Consider the following 23,459-nt stretch of genomic DNA (forward strand, 5'->3'; position numbering starts at 1 on the left):
ATCAATCCCCATTGCACATCAGCATATTTGAACATCGATTGATTTAAATTTCTTTCCTGAATTACCGGTAAATACCAGTGCAATAAATGAAGAATCACAATTTGTTGAAAGTAATATTTAGGGATGCCCATAACGTGATAGTTTGCCTAGAATTCTTTGGTACAATTATTGTTATTGTGAATTTCTTGAATCGATTCATTGAGGGGTCACAAATATATATCTTATTGAGAAATTGAGAAGCAAAAGTCAAAATTTACTAAATACAACATGATGTGAACAAAAAAGTGGATGGAAAATAGAAAATTTTCTGTCATACCCTTTGATTTCATAAATTCTCCAGTTATGGTGATTTTGATTAATTGGCAAAGACATCCCTTATAATAGTACTGTCATGTTACTTTTTATGCGATGCTTATTCCTGCTTTTTGCTCAAAACAAGGCCTTATACAAGCAGTCACTGATATTTAGTAGGGTGGTTCACGTAACCACTGGTGTGTTACAGCCTCCTCCACCATCAAGTCCAGGCTTTCGAAAACGAATAACTGGCTAAACAATCTCTTACGTGTTATAGACTGGTAACCGGATGAGAGGCTGTGGTTCACCACTTGACTAAGTCGTCTTATCGACTTTTCTCTACCCAGGATAAAAATTTTAATTTTGTCATATCTTATATTTAATGAAATTTAAGCTATCAGACACTGATATCTAATGATATTTAAGGAGATATTATTATTTTGAATTTTCTGGTTCTGCATTTCCTATCCAATTTATTTCATTCTGGGTGAGGTGGTTGGCATGGATTTGAACCGAGATGTTCAATATGTGATGTCAGCTTAGTTCAGTCCAACACTTCAACCATTAGGCCAACTGTTCCAAAACTTTTGTGTGCCGCTGAATTATTAGGGAAAAAACTGCTAACGGCGCACTATAGGAAAAAATTTGAATAAAATTCAATATTGTGATCATTAATGTGTACTTTATGTTTGTAAACATATATGCCTAATGTCAACTTTTCTATGCCTGATTTTATTTTGAAACTCCAAACAAACTCAACAATAAACAGATAAATAAACTGCAGCTTGGGAAATTGCAGCAAGCAGTGTCCATCTCTATTGTTACGTAACACTAGTGCACCGCGGCACACCCTTTGGTAACCACTGTGTTGGGCCATTGCACAGTCCAGAAGCTTGAAAGTATTGCTAAATGTTTGCATTCACTCACATGAGTTATTGCTTTTCATAGAAATATACAGAATCAGTCAGTATGTTGTATAATGCTTATATGGGTTGACTCTGGTTCATGCTTTGTTCATCTATAATTAATTTAAACTGGTATGCTGATTGAATTCAGTTCTAATGGGAATCAAACCTTTGAAAGGTTTGTTATTGAGAAAAAGTTTAAATATAGAAGCCATTTGTGCAGTAAAATCATAACATAGCCATATATATATCATGCTTGTTGAAACATGAGTAATATTAAACTCGTGGTTTGTTTAAATTTAATTTGTTCATAGAATTTAGTTCTTCTATGTTTAGTTTAGAATTTGATTCAATGGTACAGTAAAATCATGACAAGCTAAATTTTAGCGGGCTTCCTTATAATTTCTGATTTCAATGTTCAGTTAAGTTGTTGGGTTGACAAGTTGAATTAATCTATTAGAAACATCAAGTATTTCGTTAGAAATTTTTTAACTTCTGCTAAACTTTCATAGATATTCTGATATTTATATCAGTTTGACAAACCCCCAGGTATGAGAGATGATTAGTTATGTTTGTTTCCTCAGGGGATTCCATATGAAGCTCAAAGATTCACTGAATATTTGCCATGGAATGATGTGGATGGATTTATGTGTCTCAACTTACTCAGACAAGCATTCAATGCAGGATTAATTTTCAAGATTCAGGAAGTTGGTTACAAAAGAGGAAAAATTGTTTGGAACGATGAGTTTCCTCATAAGACTAATAAAACTGGAGGACCAGGAAAGTGAGTAGTTTGTGTGTTTTATGTTTGATGGTTACTTACTTCATAAAATGTTAGGAAATAGGAAGGAATAAAACTAATTTAAAAATTTTGTTGTGTATTGCACTACAAAGCAATTCAAAATTCCTTCAAAATCCTTATTTTGGTATCTAAATCGTCATTTATGGGAAATAATAAAAAATAGGATTCACAACCCCTGGTATTTAAGTTATTGCTCATAATGACCTTGGGATTTATTTTTAAAATTTCAAAGCATAAAGACATATTGGATAAAATAGTTTTCCTAAAAATTATTCAAATTAATTCATTTGGATTTTACCAACCTTGCTCAAAAGAAAACTAAGCTTTATAGGAAAATGATTTATTTAATTCAGAGTGACTTAATGTTTTTTAACTGCCAGGGTCTGGTCTAAAATTCCGGACATATCCACCTAACCATGATGACCACAACTCGTATTTATTATATAGATAAGAAATTTAAATTATGTCTCTAAAATGTTGTATTTTGGGCATCTGCACTATGGTTGTGGTTCTCAGTACCAATGGTTTTCTTATAATTCATTCTGAACAAAACCCAAGAAAGGTTGAACTTTGACATTTATTTGGAAGTCAGAGTCATAATTTGTTCATGTTAAGAAGTTGCAATTTCAGACTTTTTAACAGAAACTAAATTGGTCGCTTATGATAAATTTAAATGTTGGTGCTCTTGAAGTATTCGTACCAAAATGGTGCACGACCTGACATAGTATTGTGTACCAGGTTAGTTTTCAGGTTGTGCGTCATCTTGGTACGAATACTTCCGGAGCGCCTACATGTTTGTCAACCAAGAGTTTTTTCTTCAAATCCCTAGGTGCAAGTTCTGTACTGCAATACTCTGAAGTCAGGATCCATCATTTACCAAACTTCCATTCTTTTTCTATGTACATGTTCAATGAGAGTTCATAAATTCATTTTTTCAGCAATGGATATCCAGATCCAAACCATACAAGGAAACTGCAAAGAGCATTGGAGGCGAAAGGATTTAAGTATGATCATACAATATGGGTGAGATAATTTTATTCAATTGACACTCTGGCAAAATATTGCTGTGACCACTTTCCCCAACATGCATCCATATGAATAGTCTTAAATTCCTGAAATAACAAGTTGGGTAATCATCACTTGAAACTGAATTGAGTAATGAACTTGCATTGGTATCGAAGGTAGATAAGGGTTGCTTGTTCACATGAAATTTTCTCAGATTCTAATAATCCGATTTGAAAAGCCCAGCCCTAAATACATCATAGAGTGCTCTACTGTCACATATGATGTCACAATAACATGATTTTGAAGCTTTTAAAATGCAAACTCAAAAGCGCAATCTTCAATGAATGACTCTGTGTGCTGTGCAGTATCAATTAATAATATAAGACCAAGGCCTCAATTTTATCTCACTCTAGTTCTTATGATTTCAAGTAGTTGCTTTGCCATTTCACTATTGCAGTGCTAATTGTGTAGAATATAGAAGTATATAGAAATTAGTAGTTTTTTATACCGCGTTTATTTTTATGTTTTTACCTCGAGACAAGGCTCTGTACAATCATCCACTGATATGTAAATGACTAATATTTCTCAGATATACTGTAATTTTACCAGCGACAGGAAATTAGTTTTGTAGTTTGAGAAATGTGTAGCTTGGATAGATATAATAAATATGACAAAACATAGCATGTTTGAATAAGCTGCCCTATCATAGTGCACAAATTGACAAATTCTGGCTTTTTCCAATATTTTCTCATAATAATTTTTTTATTCATTTAGTGGGACCGTTGAATAAGTTAAAGATATTCTAAAAGATTTCCTGCAACACGATTTCTCTTCATACGATGCTGAACTCGCCTTCATCAAAACTTCGACAAAGGCCAAAACAATGCCATGCATATTATCAATGTAGCCATTGTGCAAATGATGTTTTTGATCAATTAATTCATATGATGAATGACGAAAATTGTGAATATTTTGAGAAAATGTATCTGTGCCATTGTGAAATGAGTAAAATGGCCCAGGCAGCTAAAGCACACGACTTACCGTAATTGTGCTGGCATCACAGATTACACATCTCAGGTTTAAATTCCATGCCCCCACCTCACCCATGGTGCATCAGATTGGTTAGGCAGTGTTGAACCGAACCGAAATGATTTCGGTCATTCCATATAAATAGTAGCTGCTTACATAGCGTTAGATATCAGTGGCTGTTAAAATTAATATAGTTGAGACATTTTTGATAACTTTTGTGGCTACCAATACCTGGAATAGGACTCTGAACAAGTATCCAATGATGAATATGAAACTTATATATTGCTTGAAATACTCCTGTTTAGCACTGTGTACATCACTCTGGGTGAGGTGGCATATGACCTGGGTTCTTTAATCAGACATGCCAACTTAATCAAGTCCAAATACTACGCTATTAGGATGATTGTATTGCCAATATATTGGATTTGGTGGAATCAATCAGCGAAACTCTACTTATACGCACGCATTCATTCTTTATTAATTATAATTTGTTGAATAAACTGGCATTTTTGTGTTAGTCAAGATACCGGAAAATTGTTCTGACAATATTTGACAGGTTATACCGAAATGCCCATTGCGGCATACCTTAATAAAAAATTAATTAATCAAGTCTGATTTGAATTAAAGAATTGGTCCTCCCGAAGTATGTGCACCAAGATGATGCACAACCTGAACATAGTATGTGTACCAGATTGGAGTTATCAGTTTGTGCGCCATCTTGTTGCACATATTTCAGGAGAACCGAAAAATTCCCAAATCAACCCTATGTCATTGAGCTCTAGAATTACACTGTATAGATTATTTGTATAAATATTTCTACCCTGGGTCCTAATAGTCAACCACAACTAAATCTATTATTATTCTTGAGTTTCAATGTTGTTCTTATGCATTTTATTATATTACTTCCATGGCATATTGTATACTTTTTCCATAGGTTCCCCACTGCTACTGTATATACCACATTCCAATAGATCTATACAATTGTTCTGATCTCCTAATTACCAACCACCGCTGTATATATCTCATTTTCACGTTTTATTTTTATAATCACGCAACCAAGCCAAGTTCTGTAGAATATAACGAACTCCCAAAGTATGTGAACTAAGAAGGCGGACACCAGAACATAGTATGTATACCAGGTTAGGGTGAGGTGATAATTTCAGGTAAAAATACTACTTGGCTAGTCCCCGAACTCGTAATAGAACTAAAATAAGGAAAATGGAATAAAATTATGACCTAACCCTAACTTGGTACACCACTATGTTCCGGTGTCGGCCATCTTGGTTCACATACTTCGGGATTACCTAATACAAAGCATCTGACAATATACAAATCAAGAGTTCCAGCGAAATTATTTTTTGTAAAATGTGACTTTGTATACTTTTGCCCAACTATCAAGAGTTTTGAAGCAAATATACCACTGAGTTATTATGTCAGTAAACTACGGTATTTTTTTTTTTATGATTTTATAAATAATTTGACATGCATTCAAGTGTCTCTCAATTTGATGTTAAATTATGTGTGTTATCTTGCAAAATTGATTATCATGCTGAGATTGTTTTCTTCGCATGAAACCATGGCCGACTGCTAATTTTCGAGTTTTCTATTCCAAATGTATAAAACCAGTCCTAGAAACCGATTTATTACACCCTGGGTGAGATGGCGAGAACGGGGTCCTTGGTATAGAGCAGTAGTTCTCAACCTTTTATGACTCGTGGCCCCCTTTCGGACGCTTTTAGCACTCATGGCCCCCACTTTAATATTCCAGAGGTATTAATAGGGTTATTTTCATTGATAGATTCCAAATCCCATCATGTTAAAACAATTTGCACAAAAGAGAGCGAAAACACCCTGCGAAATAACCTTGTTGAGCAGCAAACCAGGAAAAACTGTGAGATTTCTTTTAAAGTGAAAAGTAAATTCAGATTTCAGCCCATCCTTGTGGCCCCCTTAGGGGGCCGAGGGCCCCCGGTTGAGAACCGCTGGTATAGAGACTTGCTCCAGAAGTGGGTGTACCAATATGGAGGTAACTACTTTGGTTCAACAACTTTCACAGGTTTCGTAAAACGCCCCAAACCCAGGGACGGAGGGTATATTTACTTGGCTAACACAGACAGTCCCTGAACTCATAATATGACTAAAATAAGAAAATCGGAATAAAATTGGTATGTTCTAGCCCTAACCTGGTACACATGCTATGTTCCAGTGTCTGCCATTTTGTTTCTCATAGCTAACATTTCTGGTCCAGCAAAAGATACCTTATAGCTTCAACTTGACCACAAGCCCTCGTATTAACCAGCCAATAGCTGTAAACATGTGGACTGAAAAGGCAATTTAAGCATGAACACACGCTGCAATTGTGAGGGGACAACAATCTTGCACATTATCAGCATCCAGTGGTGACACAAATACGATGCCATAGCAGTTTGAGCCAAGAAAAAAAGCATGAACGAGACTTAACAATGAAGTCATTCCAGGCAGTTCAAGACCAGACATGTGGTTGAATTACCATTTCATTAATTCTGGAAGCATCTGAATAGCGAGGAAAATTGCCAAAAATGAAACTTCATTCCACAGTATGATAATAGCTATGAAATGAAAACTAAGACTAGTTATAGAATTCACCTACAGGGACATGGGTGGTTTTATACTCTATCCCCAATTGGTATAAAACTCTGTAACGAATGTGTGAATACTCCAACTTTATATTTATCCTCTTTTATTATTATTTATAAATGTTCTATCAAGACCCGAATTTGGACACCAACCCCCCCCCCCCCCCCCCCCCAACCCAACAACAAAAATTTTAAATAATTGGAAAATTACAAAAATCTGTCAACTAGGACTCTAAAACAACAAAATTTTCAGAAGGAAAACACAATCACAGGCTTTTACAAAAATCTTGAAGTTGGACCATCGGATTTGAGAATACGACTCCAAATACTAACAAACTCCACATCCATGACTTTGGGCCCAAGGTCGGTGATTAAGAAGCGTAAAGGTTGATGCATGAGCACAATGTGAGAAAGCCCCGTACCCAAATGTTAGTGACACTATATTGAACGGAGAGTAGCCAATTGACCATGCACTCGCTCAAAAGCCGGGCTATGTTAAATTGAGAATTTTTAAAACATAATAATTCTACAATAATATTTTCATAATGGAATATCGATATATGTTCTGAATACGATCATGCGCTCTCATATGTTCTAATTACGCTTACATCAAAAACATATAGAAATCTACCTACTGTACAGGGTGGCCCAAAAGTAGGTATATAGTTATTGAACTATTTTATATGCTTTGAAGCTACTTGCACCTTATGTTACTTGTAAGTACCACAAAAATTGCTTAATTTTTCAGATAATAAATCTAGTGTGAATTTTACATTAGTTTTCTAGCTGCTTGGAAGGTAATAAATAAAATAACTGTATACCTACTTTTGGGCCACCCTGTATATTCGATGAGTCCGGATTCGAAAATGCAAGAAAGTTAATTCGAGCAATAATTTAATTCTAATATCATTTTCAAAAATTTAACATAGCCCTTTTAAGCCATACCACTTCATATTGAAGGAAATAACGTGTCAATTTGAGTGCTAACCAAAACCTCTTAAAAAGTGTTTCTTGTCTAGGGCAGTGGTTTTTCAACCTTAATGGAGAAGCGGAACCCGATAAACATTTCAAAGGCTTAAGGAATCCCTTTATATTATTGATTATACATCATTTATGAAATATGCCAATCAAAAAATTTGCACCTGCAAGTCTCTCATCAAACACACTTTTTATATCCGTGTACTTAATTATACATAAACGATGAAAATATAATAATATAGACTAGCGCAGTGGTTCCCAACCGCCGATCCCGGTCCGCGAAGCTTTTTTGCCGGTCTGCGGGAAATTTCATTCCAAAACACCCTTTTTACTACTTTTGGGGGGTGATTCTGTAAAAATTGATGGGGTCATGGGGATTTCCCCTTATTTGGGTGCTAATCGAGAACATTTCTGCGTGTTGCATGTCTAGAGACAAATAAGTTTTTTTTCGCTCCAACAAAAACATAAAGTAACAACAGTAAGATGAAGAAACATATATTCTCTCTCGATGTTTTTTTATGTTGTTGCTCGAGCTTCTTGCCTACAGCAGTGTTCGCCAAACTTTTGGAACCGCGAACCCCAGTTTTTAAATCTTATCGTTGGGTGCAGCGCTCAACTAAAATGATGCAATGGCTTTTAAGTTGAAGTCAATCATTAAAGATAGACCAGGGGCGCCATTCGCTAAACTTCGTAAAAAGCCGGGTTTACGATCTCGTAACTGTGTCTCTCAGAATCGTGATAGCGAAATCTCGTTAAATGCGATTCACCAAAGACCTCGTAAGCACTTGACGCACGGTCACTAGCATTCTCTCGAAATCTTACGCACGGTCGCAGTTGAACAAAATGCACTGACTGATCACTCAGCCGTATCAGTTGTCGCCGCTTACGGTCGAGCGTCTTTCGCCTTCGCGGTAACCTATCGGCTTTCTCTGCTTCACCTTTGCAGCCTGCGTTTTGAAATTTTGTTCATATAGCAGTGGCGTAATCTATAGACTGACGGATAGGCTACATGGAATAAATGCTGAAGTTACACAGAGAGAGATTTATTGCCACAAAACAAATTACATATTGTGAACTATTTTTGTAACAGACAATAAAATCAGTGAGTTGCCAAAGCTTGTTAAGATTCCATATTTTTAATTTTTCATTGAGTCTATAGTCCTCTATTAAGGTCCTTTCATTTGCATCTAGCTAATTTTTTTCTTTCGGATACGACATGGAGAGATTGTTGGACTTTTCTTCTGCAAGCTTCAATATAGGTAGCCATTTGTGAATCTGTGTTCATAATACTGTAGGCCAGTGCTAGAATAAACAAAAAACAATGACTTCAACAACTGAACAATCTCTGAATCTCAACCCTAGTTTAATCTGTAAATGCGGCAGATATTCCACAGCTAAGTTAACGGCACTAGACTACATACACGCTTACCTGAGTAAGGCCCCTTGATACTATGCCAATTTTTACAAAGTATGCTAACGTCCCAACGAGCCTATTTTAATTTGAATCACTGCTGAGAGCAATCCGAACTGTTAACGAGGCGAAGATTGTTCTCGTTAGCTAGCGAGCTCTTCAGCGGTTAAAGAACTTTCGTGAATACCGATTCTCGATAAAATGTGAGAAGAAGGCACTTTACGAGACGTCTCATTTGGCGCCAAAAAAACTCTCTCGAATAATTTCTCTCGAATATTTACGAAGCTCTGTGAATACCATTTTTGCTTTTCACGAGAAAGTCGGTGCTTAACTAACACGTTAAGCGGTAACGAAGCTTTGTGAATGGGGCCCCAGACTCTTTTCATATAGTTGCGGACTCCCTGTGCAGTCATCACTGACACCTGGAGGTCCGCAGACCCCAGTTTGGAAAACCCAGGTCTACAGCTTTGTGTGGAGTACTTTGTATGAACCAGATATATTTTATCAATACTGAGTTTCAGTAGAAACACAGGGAATAACAAGAGTAAGGGACGCTCCAGAAGTATGTGTACCAATAAGGAGGTAACTAATTTTTTTCGCCTATTTTACATCAAGTTGTGAAAAGGGACTGAAACCTATGGGCAGGGGGTATATCCACTTGGCCAACATAGACAGTCCCCAAACTCTTAATAGAACTAAAATAAGGAAAATCTGAATGAAATTATGAACCTGATACACATACTACGAGAGTACCCTTTGAAGGAACATAAACTTCCTCCCTATTGTAATATAATAATTGTCTGGGGAGTAGGCTTAGGGGGATTCCCCCTCATGTATAACTGTCTTATCACTAGTAGTATCGTTAGTGGGCACCATTTCAGATTCATTCTCTGGTTTTTCAGTCTTTCCAGAATCTTTCTGTTCAGTGATTATAAGTCTTGATCCAAATGAACTCTTAGATATCATCAGCATTTCTGTTTGCAATCGGGATATTTCGTCGTAATCTCTGAGATATTGCTCATCATCAACATCCGCAGCATGCCTCATCACAGCAGCTATCTCGTGGATCTGAAACATGGAAAGATAATCAATGTTTATTAGGATAAAACTGCCACCTTTTTTGTTTTGAAATAACTTGAACCTTCAGCGCCACCAGGTGAATTATTTTGCTTGAATAATTATTGTCAAACCGCCAGCATTACTAATGACAAGATTGACAAGTAAGAAAGATTCCAGTTCTTCAAACAATAGTAGCCCATCACATACTGTTTGATATCAGTGGCAAATATACAATAAACTGAACTTGATTTATCAAGATGCCTATTTCAGAAATCACGTAGGTAGTGTGTGTACCAGGTTCGAGTTAGGCCATAATTCCGATTTTCCTTATTTCAGTTCTATTACAAGTACGAGGACTGTCTGTGTTAGCCAAGTGAATATACTCTCTGCCCATAGATTTTAGTCCCTTTACACAACTTGATGTAAAATAGGCGAACAAAATTAGTTACCTCCATATTGGTACACACTATTTCTACTATAAGATTATACATAAAAATGCTCAATGTTACGCAAGGTTACTCCCACAATTTGATATGCCACAATTTTGTGGTGGTCCGAGGTTGATTATTATTTACAATTTTGGATCAACATTCATATTTTTTTTCTCTTCAAAACTTATACCTTTTAAAGCAAAGGCCTGCAACATTGTTTGTCAGTTGGCCATATACTCAACTTCATACAGTTAGCCGGGCCACACAAAGAATTAGTTTATCCATGCGAAAAAAGACAAGAGAAGAGAATGCGGCTGTTTCTCAGCCTTACAGTATTAAAGGCACCGGAAAAACAGCAAAGATTTAACGCAGCGAAAAGATGTATTTTTATCCACATGAGCGTTTTTTTGAACATAAACTGTTGGATTCAGATTTTATGCTTGATGGGGAGAATCCGAGCGTTGACAAGGGCCACACTGAATGGCTTGGTGGGCCGGGTTGTGGCCCGCGGGCTGCCTATTACGCACCCTTGATCTAAAATAACCACTGATTTTAGACTAGTTCTTAATTAATTTCAAATTGAATTTTTCTGTTCATGCAGAGTTTGGTACAAAATAGGAAACGATCAATTTACGTCCGGAAATATCATACAGGCAAGTAAAGATAATAAGAATAAATATCACATTAGAAACATGAGCAAAGCTAGTACTGATTCTTGTAAAAATTTGTCGTACCTAAGACTAAAGTAGACCTTGGTCTGTGTCCAGCAACTTCGTTCAGTTCAATCAAATTTTCTTGATATGTGATACTCGCTTCCATCTCTTTCTTGAGAGTTGAAGCCTGTTTGGCAAGACTTTCAGCAGCACTGTCATGATCCTGGGATAATAGATGAAAATAAAAGACTAATCTTTTGAAAGTGTATGTTCGAAAGCACTGATTAAGTTTTTCGGCTGTTACAGTGTTGCCGACATACAGCTTGTTGAATGTTAAAAATATTTCTAATTTGACGAGGACAGCATTACGTGGACACTATTTTTATGATCTGTGCCTTTAAAATATTTAAAAAAAAATCTAACCAGAAAATAAGATTCAAAATCATTAGTTAACTATTGTGTATCCAGGGCCCTGAGAAGTTTAAAATAAGTCAAAATACTATGGAGCCACTTTTCCCAACCAAGGTGGAATTTTCTGAATTTGGTGCGGAACTCTTTATCATTACTATAATACTGATTTGATTATGACATTATAAACTACTTGAAGTGTAGAAAAAGCTGGAGTGTGACTTGTGCACAACAATAAGAATACTGTATTTGCTTGTTTTGTAGCCCGAGCCCATATTTTTTTAACCAAACTCACTAACCAGGCCATTATTCAAACCGGCCCTTATTCAGGCACGGGCGCTTGATGATTTAAATGAGAATGACAAAAATTTTGACTTTTTCTACGCACCCCAGGTACAAATCCGCAAAAGAAAAAAAGTTTTGCGACGCCCTATCAATATTGAAACGACGCACTTTGGCGTCGCGACGCCCAGTTTGAGAACCACGGTGTTATGTAATCAATGCTATCTGTTATGTAATTGGACGCCTAAGGTGTGAGTGTTATCTACCAGTGCTTCAAATTTAACAGCGTTGTGACAAAAGCGCTTCTTATTTCCTATTGTTCTCTACCACTGAAAAATCAGCTTTCACATCGGGCGGGTATTCAAGCACCGGCCCTTATTTATTTGTATGTTCTGTTCACACGGGCGGCTATTCAAATGGGCCCTTAATCAAGATCGGGTGGTAAAACGAGCATATACGATATATTAAAGCTAATTTACATATCAACATTACATAATATGGGATTAGTTAGCAATTTCATTGCTTTAGATACATGGTATTTTAAACCTTTAAAAACAAATTAGTAAAACAATTAACTTTCCTAACCTTAGGATTTTGAATAATGTTGATACTTTTGGTGCTTTATAAACTTCATCATCTGCTGTCTGCACTTGGTCATGATGAGTTCTGATGGTTGGTCACACTCGCAAATCATTGTTTCCATGTTGGGGAGATCGGATCGCAATATTTTCTACCTATTTTGAAATTAAAAATGCCAATTTATTTACCACATGGGATTTTATAAATTTATTTACAGTGCGATTTGGTACTCCTGTAGTATGCAAACCAAAATGGCGGACACCGGAATGTAGTATGTGTACCAGGCCATAATTTCAGGTACATATACTACAGGAGTCACTCGACTAGTCCCCGAACTCGTAATAGAACTAAAATAAGGAAAATCGGAATCAAATTATGGCCTAATCCTAACCTGGTACACATACTATGTTTTGGTGTCCGTCATCTTGGTCCACATACTACAGGAGTACCTGCAATTTATTTCATTCAGAATGAAAAAACTCTCGATTTGATCAAGGTTTTTATTTCTGATCTCTAAGCAAGACAGTAGACAGGCACCCATGAAACATTCGCTTGATACTAGGCTGATTAGGGTTGATCTAGAAGTTCAAACCAGTCCATTATCGCAGTGTGTAATGTCTTGCTATTGCCTCATCTAACTAATCCCTACTTAGGATTAGTACACTGGTGGGCCAATAATATGATAGAACCACAAAAAAAGTATTTGAATGCAAGGTTTTCATATTCAAAATTTCAATATCCTGAATCAGACCCAACTATGACAGATTAGAATAGGAAAAGTAAGGTTGGACTATAACAGTACAGAACCTAAAACGGGAGAAAAGAAAGAAATTCATATTAATTGCAAGGTTATTGATCCGATTGATTTAGTTGTTTCAGCCAGAACATTTTGGACAAATTTCTTTGAACCATTTAAATTTTATTTTCATTGCATTAATTATTTAGTTTCAAGTGTGTGTCTTGGAATGTCACAAATACAAAGAGTGAAAACAAGAGTTAGAAATCTTGATATACAACATCTTTCATACCCAAGACTAGAGTCTGTGTCCAGCAGCTTTATTCATTTCAATCGAATTTTTTTGATATGTGCTCCAGACTGAGTTGAAAGCAGTTTGGGAAACCTCCATAGTCCTGGAATGAAGAGAATAATGATAAGAAATATATCTTGAACTTCTTGTTTTCGAACTCCCGACACAATCACTTTAATTGATACAAACCAGGGGGCATTGAAATAAAATATTGATTTTATTACAGTATCAACATTAAATTACGACAATTCTTCAAGTACCATACAAGTTTTACATTTCATGCACATCTGATCCATACTACCCAAAAACCAGGCCATGGGATTCCAATTGGTATACAATTCAATGAAAATTGTTATTGGCGAAAAACAAACTGTATTTCCATAATATTCTGTACCACAAACCATGTCTGCAAGTTGTAAACCTTCTTGCAGTAACAAATATTTTATATATTTGAATTAGAACTATTAAAATATTATACCTTCAATCTTGTGACCAAATATCAAGCGTCAGCATGGAATTAATTACGGTACCGGTACAGTCGGTACCGGTACTTGATGATAACTTTTCTTTTCCTGGTACCGGTACAAAAAAGGAAGCTGACGGCTCTTGTGTGTTATATTCCTTTTTGCATTCATCTGCTTTGTCAGAAATAAAATATTTTTCTAACAAATTCGCTTGCCAAGTTGATAATTTGGACAGTAGGCCTACCGGTACCGGTATCTGTTAAAATACGGTACCGAAAATATCAACAGGGGTGATAACTTTTTTGTGGCTTTGGAGCCAGGCCACACAAAAGGGGCCAGGCCACGGAGAAAATGGGGCCAGGCTACAGAGAAAATGGGGCCAGGCCACGGACAAATTGGGGCCAGGCCACGGAGAAAATGAGGCCAGGCCTCAAAATATTTGGGGCCAGGCCAGCGCAATGTTAATGTTAAGACATGTACCGTACCTGTACAATTGAACCGTATCGTATGTTACAACCTGGGAAAAAGCTGTATTCGAACACTTACTCATTACGAATGTAGAGGTATAAGTTAATTTCGACTCCATAATCAGCAATAGAAGATAAAATAATAGATAAAAACAAATGATAAAGTAACTGATTATAGAGTCGGGAAAGCAAACAAAACCTCAAGTAAAGTTTAAAGCCTACATATTTTAGATGGAAAGGTAATGATAAAAGAATTTGTACGTGTTCGCTCACCCAATGTATTACTTATGTGAGGGGGTTATATTGTGAGCGATACATTATTGTAGTGTTTCTACTGGTCACCGTATCTATATATTTATATTCCTCACCGCCTTCATTGTCTTTTTACTGTAGCGTGAACCTTTCCCTATATGTTAAAAAAAAACTCAGTGAAATAAGTTATATTTATTGCTTGTTGCATACCTTTTTGTGATTGTTAATTTTTTTAGCGAATATGTGTTATTTAATTATTTTCATACAGCACATGGTTAATAGATCAGTGAATAATTCCACCAGTGACTCAAATGCTATTATTAAATGAAGTCCCTACTGATAAATTGTGTAGTTCTACATGTATTGCATAGGCAATTGACAGGGGTTTACACACTAAGATGTTTTAGATTTGTAATATAAATTGCAGGCACAACATATCGGTAGCTGGTATACGCTATCACAACCACTAGTATCCCAATACCCAACATACAAAAAAGACTACTCTTCTCCGTTATACATTATCCCTAACAGAAAACAAGATCCATGCATACCAGTTGATTAACTGTTTCATTTATTGAAAAATATGCAAAAAAAAAATGCAAACACCAGATTGGCAGGATCCAAACATACTCTTTTTTAAAATAAGATTCATCTCCGAGGGAGTCCTTTTTGTTAGCATCTTAAGACTTTCCTATTACCGATAATTACTTCAATTATATTCAGCGTAATGAATATCAGAGATAAAGGTTCAATCATAAGACTGTTTTTTCAATATAAGTCATCATAGATATATCGGAAAAGTAACAGTAGTACAAACGCATATTAGATAATCATAAGCAAGGAAGTTGTAAGACTCTTTTGACTGGAACTGGTTTAGAGATTCAAGGGAAAATTCGCAAAATTCAATTTGGTATTCTTTCAAATTTGTTTTTAGCAACTACACCGGTAAGGTTGAGTATCTCCTACACAATATAAAACCAAAATTATATAGAGTCCGTACTGTTGTCATCATAGCAGACACCATGATTAGATTACTTCTTCTCTCCAAGCTATAAAACAAAAAAATTATGTTAAAATTCTTGATGACTTGAGTGGTTTATTATTTTACAGTACTGGGAATCAAAATACCTATTTCACCAATAAATACTTTTTAATCCTGCACACCATTTTGAGAATACAGGTAAAACGTAAAATTAAATGGTAGTGATATGAGGGAGTGGGGTTTTATGGCACAGTTGTTAGCAACAATATGGGATGAAATTTATCTAACAGAAGGAAGTATGTAGGTTTCATATAGAATTATTACATAATTTTTATCATTGTCAACTAGTCAATTCAAATCTAACGAAGATTCAATAAAACATGGTGTTTATTCGACTAGACCAGGGGTTCTCAACCTTTTTTCTGCAAAATACACCCCCCCCCCCCCTCGAGGCACGAAACAATCAACGCGAACCCCCAGTAATGTGACACCAAACAAAGTTGTGATATATCGATTAACAATTTGTTGAAACAACAATTTATTGACCAGATAAAACTAAATTTAATTTCCCTGTTACTAATATTGCCCTAACTAATAAATTCTTGAAATCCCTTTCAGGTTTCAATAAGGATATCACTTTCTCCAGTGCTCGCAGCACGCTGTATTTTCTGTGAATTTCACATTGTTTTTTACGTCACAATCACAACAACGCAAGATCAGGGAAAATCTATGTTTCAATTGGCATCCAGTTTCAATCGGCACGCATTTTCCTCTGGTAGTAATAAAGGATATTAAAAACAGCAACACGCAAAAACTCGACTGCCATCCAAGTACCCCCTGAAATCTTCTCGCGAGCCCCAGGTTGAGAACCCCTGGACTAAAGACTGCTTGGTCCATCCCTGATTTGTATACATCGCAGATCACTTCATTATCAAAAACTCATTAGGTTAGAAAACAAATGGAATGGGCCAATTTTTATATTCTATTCTGTTTTTACTTATTGTTGCCTATGTCCTGCTATAAAGCTCAGTACAAACAGTACGTCAAACTCACATTGAGGTACGTAGAATCTGAATAAATCGTCGAGCAATCATAATACCACACTTGCCAATTCCACGTCATTCTATTGTTTTATGTACGCGATGTTTTGGAGAAGCAAAATTAATAACATGGTAACTACGACAACTGTTTGCATGTCGTTACGACGTGAGCACCTGAGATGTCACAAAAATTATGTTATTTGTTAAAGCCATACTGAACAATATTTTATCATGTGATACAATTAATACATATTAGGCATTACATGTATTTCTTTACAATGCTTAGTGATTGAGGCAATATTTAAAAATGAAACCGATAGTGGCAAAAAATTCACATCTTACACTTTTATAAAAAAAAGAGTGCTTAACTCTTTGAACTCTGACGGCTCTGAGCGAAGTTACTCGCTCACCCTGAAGGTTCGCGGCGCCGTATTGGTAGAACAATAAAATAAGTCTAAATACTGGCTATTTGGCACGCTTATAACTTTTCACCAATCATAGGTAGCACGTTGTGTAACATTTCAATCGAAAGAAAATATTATTGTGCATTCAGAATGTATTTTCCATTTCGAAATATATTTTGTCAAAATTAATAAAATTGACTCTAATCTAACAGTGATTTTTCTGCATGTAAGCGAGTTATGGCTCCAAATTTTGTTATTTTGGTACAAAATATACTGCCAATAATTGATTTTCATAAAGAGTTCTTTATAAGCTTCTTGTTGATATTGGAATTATTATTGTGGCTGCCGTATAACCAATTTTATATTTAAATATCCAATTGTGTATCAGTGTGCCGGGTGGACAACTTCGATAAGCGGCCATGACGCACTGATTACGCAGCTACGCAAAAGTCGATCACGTGACTAACGTCATGAAGATGTTGATACGTACGTTCAAACGTATTGCGTGGCAAAATGCGCAAGATAACTTTCACGACGACGTTCTTAGCGGTACATCGGTCGCCGAGTTTCGATATGATATTAACCCCGTATGGATTGAAGCACCGACGAAACACACGAAATAACATGCCCAGCAGCAGTGAAAGCTTATTATAATTCATTCATGGGAGGTACTGATAAAAACGACCAGTTGACACGCTTACAAAAGTGCAGGAGGCATTATAAATGGCCAAGATGTTTAGTCATGAAGTTTTTCATGTGGGCGACCTACAATTCCTACGTCCTAATGAATTTTGTCAAACCTCACAATATGAGAGCAAAAAGGGTATTCACAATCCCCAATTTTCTAGAACAACTATTTGAAGATCCCGCTGGAAAAGGCAAGATGTTGACGAAAAAATGCAAGATTGTGCAACCACAAGAATATTTAACAGATATTAAAAGACTGCAACTAAACGTACGACACGACATATATAAACCGCTTAATAAGGGCTTGAGCGGGCAGTCAACGCGTAGTGCGAATTTTGAATGCGTAAAATCGGGTTAATTGATTACTTTCTGCGGACATTTAAATAATGACATCTCGACGTAACGTTATTGCGGACATCGTCACGCTTTGTTGCATTTCCGTGATATACGTAAAGTTGTGCGTGACGAGACGTAGCCTCGCTTCAATGAGAACGTCATTTTGACGCAGCGTCGCTGTTAAATCTACAGAAAATCAAATATATTTGGCCATGAAATTTGAATGGCTTTTCGTAAAATCGTTTTGAATACGTCTTTAAAAAGCTTTTTAAATTCTCTAGATATATTGTCGATTGTATATTAGGTTATTTAAGCAGAAAATAGTCAATTTTTGACATTTAATTTTGTTTTCATCAAATAAATTTATACATCCTTTTTTTGCCAATCATCCCCAGATAATTTGAAAATATAGCAGCAATATTTGAAGTGTAGATAGTTCTAATGACCAGCTTTCATACAGTATAAGACTTACTCAAATATCTATTGTGGTTCTTGAGATATGAGGGAATAAAGTTGATTGATTTTCACGCGATAAGCTGGCCGGTAAACCGGCCAGCAGGGTTCAAGAGGTTAATAGGGAACACCATTTGCAAAAAACATCTTGCGAGAACATCTCTTGAAAATGAAATTTTTCCAAATACAGTATAAAAATAGCAAATAGTCAAGAAAAATTGTGAAAGAACTTGCAAATGTTATTTTAGGAAAACAAATGTACAAAATTCAGACTTGACTATTAGACACAATACAATCTTGACTGGAACAAAAAAATTTAACCATGGAGATTGTATTCAGGTCTCATCTGTACAGTTATTGTTACAATGATGTGATCAAGGCAAATAATACCAAATCTTACCATTATACTATTCCATCTATTTTAGCATTTAATCTTTGTAGTGGAATCTCGTTCGGAATATATTTTTAGGTCTTCTCGGAAAAACTTTTTCGCTTGATTCCTGGTTTCATTATCAATTTAAACAACCCCTGAAATCAGATCCAATTATGTATGTAGTAGTAATCATCACAAGAATATAATACAAATATGTTATGCATGCTTCAGGTGGATATAAAAATATAAGGAATATTAATAAGTATTTCTAGCTTTGTCTCAACCGAAAAACATTGCAGAACAATCTCAAAAACAAATATATACTTAAATTTCTACTCAAACCATTTGAATGACGAACGAATATAAAAGTGTGAATCAAAGCTTCCCCCAAAACCAGTCTTAAATGAAAAATCCAGTGCGCCAGCTAATGTTATCTAATAAATAATACACATTGTAATATTAGGCTAAAATGTATAGTCTGATATGAGTATTACTTATAAGTTTGAGTATTACTTATAAGTTTGAGTAAGATAAGCTTGAAATATTTTTCCCAACCTGGTAAATGTAAACTACAAATTAGCTTTCATATTCATGATCAAATTGATATGATACCAGCTTCTTACAGCCTAATTCTTGTATACATTCCTCAGATATCGTGTAGTATCTGTTTCACTGCGATCATTACTCATATCAGCATATATACTGAACAATAAACATTAATTCCCCAAAAAGTGAAACAAATCTTATCGTACTATTGTTGTAAAGCAACTTAACCATCATTACAAACCTGTTATATGAAATAAAAACTATGACTAATCCACTTCCGACAACATTCAGACATTGCATCCTCGAATCACCTCGCTGTATGAATCCACTTTTTAAACTGCACTTCCAGGCAACAAAGTATTTACTTTTCAGACAGTCAAACATGATTTCATACTATTATGGTTACCTGTAACTTGAAGATCTTTACTAACCTGTTGAAAACCATAAAAAAAAAATAAAAAAAACCATCTCCATAACAGAAATCAAGTATGGCTCCATATACAGATATACCATGTTTCCCCAAAAATAAGACTGGGTCTCATTTCAATTTTCTTCCGAAAAATAACACTAGGGCTTATTTTCGGGGGATATCTTATATTTTTATTTATTAAAAACAAACTTAAAAAGTAGAGAATTACAAGATTTTCAAATATACAAACTATGAACCTATATATATATATATTATAATCTATATATGAACCTCGGTAAAATGCGATTCAAGCATATTTTTTTCACTAATAAGGTTTGTCTGTACCTTCGAGATCATCACTAACCTGTTAAGCACACAAAAAATAAGACTAATCCACACCTCATAACAGAATTTGAGTGTGGCTCCATATTACTGAACTGCTCAAGTCTGTGGCTCCATTTTCTATCCTGTATTTCCAGGCAATAAATTCTCGGTTAAATGTGATTCAAGCGTATTCTTTTTCACTAATAAGGTTTGCCTGTACCTTCAAGATCATTACTAACCTGTTAAACACACAAAAAATAAGACTAATCCACACCTCATAACAGAATTTGAGTGTGGCTCCATATTACTGAACTGCTCAAGTCTGTGGCTCCATTTTCTATCCTGTATTTCCAGGCAATAAATTCTCGGTAAAATGCGATTCAAGCATATTTTTTTCACTAATAAGGTTTGTCTGTACCTTCGAGATCATCACTAACCTGTTAAGCACACAAAAAATAAGACTAATCCACTTCTCAAAACGAATTTGAGTGTGGCTCCATATTACTGAACTGCTCTAGTCTGTGGCTCCATTTTCTATCCTGTATTTCCAGGCAATAAATTCTCGGTTAAATGTGATTCAAGCGTATTCTTTTCACTAATAAGGTTTGCCTGTACCTTCAAGATCATTACTAACCTGTTAAACACATAAAAAATAAGACTAATCCACTTCTCAAAACGAATTTGACTGTGGCTCCATATTACTGAACTGATCAAGTCTGTGGCTCCATTTTCTATCCTGTATTTCCAGGCAATAAATGCTCAGTAAAATGCGATTCAAACATATTCTTTCCAATAATAAGGTTTGCCTGTACCTTCAAGATCATCACTAACCTGTTAAACACACAAAAAAAAAGACTAATCCACTTCTCAAAACGAATTTGAGTGTGGCTCCATATTACTGAACTGCAAAAATGTCTGTGGCTCCATTTTCTATCCTGTATTTCCAGGCAATAAATGCTTAGTAAAATGCGATTCAAGCATATTCTTTTCACTAATAAGGTTTGCCTGTACCTTCAAGATCATCACTAACCTGTTAAACACACAAAAAATAAGACTAATCCACTTCTCAAAACGAATTTGAGTGTGGCTCCATATTACTGAACTGCTCAAGTCTGTGGCTCCATTTTCTATCCAGTACTTCCAGGCAATAAATTCTCGGTTAAATGTGATTCAAGCGTATTCTTTTCACTAATAAGGTTTGTCTGTACCTTCAAGATCATTACTAACCCGTTGAACACACAAAAAATAGGACTAATCCACTTTTCATACCAGAATTTGAGTGTGGCTCCGTATTACTGCATAGCACCATGGCCTGGCCCCGATTTCTCCGTGGCCCGGCCTCAATTTCTCCGTGGCCCGGCCTCAATTTCTCCGTGGCCCGGCCCCAATTTCTCCGTGGCCTGGCCCCATTTCAGTGGCCTGGCCCCAAAGCCACAAAAAAGTGACCACTCCCTCTCGAAAATATTTCCCTAAAGCTAAATCGGCGAACTCGTACAAAAACATCTCTGGGTATCTCTATCGCCCCAGATGGTGATATCGTCGCCATAAGAATCGGCAGTGATCACCTATAGATATTACATAACAACAAGATGGCAAGCACTGTACTTTTACGCAACCCCGTGCAACTAACTTGTCCCACTATGGCGTCATATGGACGCCATTTTCGATAATTCGGCTCGGGTAGCGTAACGCAAACAAGCCTAATTTTAGTAGTTTTAAAAGGCTATTGGGGCAGATTTAAATCAGTAGTTATATTCCGAGGGCGCAGAAATCCGATAGGACGTCTCAATCAGTATCAAACCCAATACGGGGCACTTACATTAACAACCCACGCCGCTCGGTAACAAACATAATATAGACGCAACGCACGGTTAGCAAAGTTCATTTCGGTTTTCCGTAACACTAAAACAAATATATAGGCAATGCAAGTCAACACACACATATAGCCTACGGAAAATCGGTAAAGTAGGCAAAATCTAATACTATTCAAGACCTGATGATGCTAGGTCTACCAACCGTCCCGGGACAGTACCGGAATCGACGTCTGACCTCTCGGTTGTCCGGAATTTACTGATAACCAAGGCGTCCTGATGGCGCAACAAATCCTCCATGTTGATTTTTCCATTGGGATAGTAGACACCAGAGTTGGATCAATTGTAATTGATTTAATTAATTACAGTTTTTCACGTAATTGTAATGTAATGGAGGCATTTTCATTCTGTGTAAATGTAATTTGCTAAAGTTTTCGCTCAATTACACTACACAATTAGACTAAACTTAGTATTTTGAAAATAGATGAACATCAAACAAACTCTCCCAAAAACTGTGTTGTACCCCTCTTGCACCATTGTCGGAGTTTTTTTTTAATCTTTGAGCAGCACTGAGGCATGCTGTTATACCAAAATGTTATATTTATAAATGTAATTTGATAAATTTTTCGACAGTAAATGCGACTGTAGCTAAATATTGATGTCAATGTTACATTATAAATTCGCTCTTTTCAGACACTCTAGCTGCATAATTGAATTGTAAACGTTCTTACCAATGGCAGAACAACGAGAAAGAGAGATTTAATATTTTGTCAAACAAAAAATACAGTCATCAATGAAACAGCCACAGCATATAAACAGTTTTGGTATGGACAGGAGGGAGCGATACGGCCATCGAAGTCAGCTCCCACCATATACGCTGATGTGATTAAGATCAACACTGAAAGATGACCAGTGGCAAAACATGAACTATAACGATAATATTTTTACAATAAATTTGGGAACAAAATGAGGGGATCCTTAGGTAAAAGCAATGTAATAAATGTGTGTTTTTAAAACAAACAAAAAAGCGTCGGGTTCCGGTGTTGCATTCGTTAAATAAAACATCCTAATAAGGGCCAGAATAACGTGATGGAAGTTCATACTTAACTGATTAATAAATTTAATGGAGTTTGGACGAGATAATAATCAGAAAAAAAAATTAGCTGGCTATATAAGAAAAGTGGATCAGAGAATTGATGTGATGAGAATGTGTCTGAACGTGAAAAATAATAGAGTGCAACTCAGTGGTAGGCTTACATACACATTACTGAAAAAAACTATCACACTGGATAGGGCAAGAGGAATTTTATTCATAGGTTTGTCATAATCTGAAAATAATTAACAATTGCATGAACTTATATGGGAAAGTGTGGAAGATTGGGACACTTTTTTTCTTTTGCATATTTTGAGCCGTTAATTGTGCATATTCACT

The 23,459-nt window shown here is 35.9% G+C and overlaps 1 protein-coding gene and 1 long non-coding RNA gene across 2 annotated transcripts in view; one reads left to right on the top strand and one right to left on the bottom strand.

The window, feature by feature from the left end:
* The window catches only part of LOC144422696 (uncharacterized), a 486,406-nt gene that overhangs the window by 24,507 nt on the left and 438,440 nt on the right, over positions 1 to 23,459 (top strand). The gene's annotated exons all lie outside the window — the stretch shown is intronic.
* The window catches only part of LOC144422712 (uncharacterized), a 38,469-nt gene continuing 26,287 nt past the window's right edge, over positions 11,278 to 23,459 (bottom strand). The window contains exon 3 of the long non-coding RNA XR_013475333.1: positions 11,278 to 11,405. This is a non-coding gene — a long non-coding RNA (uncharacterized LOC144422712). The remainder of the gene's footprint in view (positions 11,406 to 23,459) is intronic.

The sequence above is a fragment of the Styela clava genome, chromosome 5, assembly GCF_964204865.1.
Source record: "Styela clava chromosome 5, kaStyClav1.hap1.2, whole genome shotgun sequence".
NCBI lineage: Eukaryota > Metazoa > Chordata > Ascidiacea > Stolidobranchia > Styelidae > Styela > Styela clava.